The 3,310-nt window shown below is 47.1% G+C and overlaps 1 protein-coding gene across 1 annotated transcript in view; it reads right to left on the reverse strand.

The window, feature by feature from the left end:
* FKBP5 (FK506 binding protein 5) overlaps positions 1-1,134 on the reverse strand; it is a 116,500-nt gene extending 115,366 nt beyond the window's left edge. Inside the window, exon 1 of the mRNA XM_015560855.1 lies at positions 1,111-1,134. The gene's annotated coding sequence lies outside the window, so the exon portion shown is untranslated. The remainder of the gene's footprint in view (positions 1-1,110) is intronic.
* Between the last annotated feature and the right edge of the window lie 2,176 nt (positions 1,135-3,310).

The following is a 3,310-nucleotide window of genomic DNA, read 5'->3' on the forward strand; positions in this document are numbered from 1 at the left end:
TACACACACACTACACAACTACACACAACTACACACCACACAACTACACACTACACACAGCACACACTACACACACACAGCACACAACTACACACACACCACACACCACACTATACACACACACTACACACACGACTACACACACCACACACTACTACACATTACACACACTACACACACCGCACATGACTACACACACACTACACACGCCACACACTACACACACAGCACACACAATACACACACACCTACACACACACCACACAACTACACACACACACAGCACCCAACTACACACACACCTACACACACCACACTACACACACACACTACACACACACCTACCATTACACACACACCACACACTACACACACACACAACTACACACCCCACACACCTACACACACACCACACTACACACACTACACACACCACACACTACACACACAACTACACACACAACTACACACACCACATACAACTACACACACCCACACACACAACTACACACACGACCACACACACTACACACTACACACTACACACGTGGCTACACACACCACATACTACTACACACACCTACACACACAGCTACACACTACACACGCGACTACACACACCACACACTACTACACACACCTACACACACCACCACACTACACACGCGACTACACACACCACACACAATTATACACACACCACATACTACTACACACATACAACCACACACACACACACACACACCACATACCCTTACTTCCACAGAAAGTGATGCCTGAACAAGCTGACTTTTATGAACCTTTCAAACATTAGATTCCATGTGATTGAGACAACAAAGTACCTTAAAACAATGTTTGTGTTCTCCACCAGCACTCCTCCCCCAAAGGGTAGGTCTGCTGAGCAAACTCAGCTTCAGGAGGGGGCCCGGCTCCTCCAAGTCGATGGCCACCTCTGAGTTGCTCCCGTGGAGATTCCTGGGCCTTGAGGAATAACTAGCTCAATCCCCTCGGTTTTTTTTGAAAAACAAAAACCCCAAGTCCCACATGGGACTTCATAGTTACCAATGGAAACCTAACGTCTCACAGCCAGGTTAGAAGCCGAATTTCTACCTCCAGCTCTGCTCTCTCCACTGTATCACCTTGGTCTTTTAGGTCTTTATGAGGAGCCAATTGGCAACTCATTCCTGCCTTCAGGAGGTGGGGCCTGCAGAAAAGACAGAGCCAACAGTGAAACCTCCTCAAGGGCAAGGGCCTGTCTCTGTGCCTAGAAGCTTCCCTTTTGACCAGACGCCAGGAAGACTCACTGAAACAATTTATGCATGCATTAATTCAGCCAGACAGTGGTGATTAAAACTACTCTGCCTACCAACACCCATTGATTAAGCATCTGTAATGCTTACTAACAGCAGGGAGGAAGCACTGTGTGTGCTTTGTGCAGGTATGCAGAGATGAGAAGACATTTTTCGCAGCCCTTGACAGCTTCAGCCTAGGAGACAGTGATATGCACATTACGTGGCAGTACTCCTCCTGTTACAGGTACTGTGACAGATAATCTGCCTGGAGCTCCACGGAAGGTCCCAGGGAGTGAAGAATCAGCTTTTCCTGAGAGAGGCAGGGAAGGCCTCATGGAAGAGGTGATCCTAGAGCTGAGTCTTAAAAGATTGTGTTTGCCAGGTTGGAGGGATTTGGATGAGGAAGGAAAGGGACTCCCAGGCAGTGGGAGGATAACAGGAGCAAAAAGAATACAGACCTGGAGCCTGGCTGGTGTGGCTCAATGGTTGAGTGTTGACCTATGAACCAGGAGGTCATGGTTCGATTCCGAGTCGGGTTTGTGGGCTTGATCCCCAGTGTGGGGTGGGGTGTGCAGGAGGCAGCCAATCAATGATTCTCTCTCATCATTGATGCTTCTGTCTCTCTCTCCCTTCCTCTCTGAAATCAATAAAAATATATACTTTTTCAAAACACTGACCTGGAAAAGCCTAGTAATTGAGGGAACAGCAAGGAGCAGTGTGGGCAAATCTGCAGGGCTGTGTGGCCATGTCACAGGCTCTGGGCCCACGCTTTTCCGGAAGGAAGGCAGAGAGGCCCCGGAGGCTGCCAGGCTGTGTGGCAACACACCGCAGCAAACAACAACAGGCCCTGTACACACCGCGGCAGGCTTTTCTTCCTAGGCCAGAGTCTGTGGGGAGCAGTCAGCTCCACCGCTCCAATGGCAGCCTCGCTGGCCCCGCCCCCTCTCAGAAAACCACGCCCATCGCTACACTTGCCCTACTCAGCATTTGGAAACATAGAAGCTTGCAATTTCCCTAAATCCTGCTGCGCTTCCTAATTCAAAGAGAATATGGGCTATGGCTACAGACACCTGGGTGTGGGCCTAATGTACAGAGCAGTTCTATGCCAGGCTTGTCACCAAGGCTCATTTTGTGGGCATGTGATCTGTGCTGGGCTTAATGCTCTGCTGTCACCATCTTGAAATTCTTAGTCATTTTCAACAAGGTGCCCTTGCATTTTCATTTTGTACCAGGACCTGCAGATTAAGTAGCCGTTACTACCGGTCACTGTTAGTGCCCTGGGAATGCTGGTGATACTGCTCAAAACCACACTCACCCTGAAAGCATTCACGAGGTTTGTTCACATGTACTCTGTCACTTGATTCTCACAATAGCAATGTGGAGTAGGCCAGTACTACTAGTCCCGTTTATTAGTTGAGAAAACTGAACTTCAACAGCCTTCTCCAAGTGGCACAGCTAGGAAGCAGCAGAGCTTGTACTTGAACTCAGCCTGCCCAAGCCCTATTCCATCCACCACAGAGCTACCTCCACGTTGGTTTCAGAATCCCTTCAAAGGCAGATTTGTGCATGAAGGATGTACTGTTTTAAGAGTCAGAACATGTGGTGGAGTGGATATCTGTCATTTCATGGCTACCTATGAACTTTTGAATAATTTAAAAAAAAATAAATGTTGAAATATTCTCAGCCATTCAAATACTGTTTCTGTACTTTTTCCTCCTTGCTTCTGAGGCCCCAATTGAAACACGTTAGACCTCAATACAGCCCTTTCTATCTTGGGTCCTTCCATGCTTTATTCTACAATTTTCTTCTCACTATTTTTTCAGTTCACTAATTCTCTCTTCAGCTTTTTTTTTTTTTTTTTTTTTTTTTACAAATACTGTCTGTACTTTTTCCTCCTTGCTTCTGAGGCCCCAATTGAAACACGTTAGACCTCAATACAGCCCTTTCTATCTTGGGTCCTTCCATGCTTTATTCTACAATTTTCTTCTCACTATTTTTTCAGTTCACTAAAATTCTCT

This window comes from Myotis davidii, unplaced genomic scaffold, assembly GCF_000327345.1.
Source record: "Myotis davidii unplaced genomic scaffold, ASM32734v1 scaffold1036, whole genome shotgun sequence".
NCBI lineage: Eukaryota > Metazoa > Chordata > Mammalia > Chiroptera > Vespertilionidae > Myotis > Myotis davidii.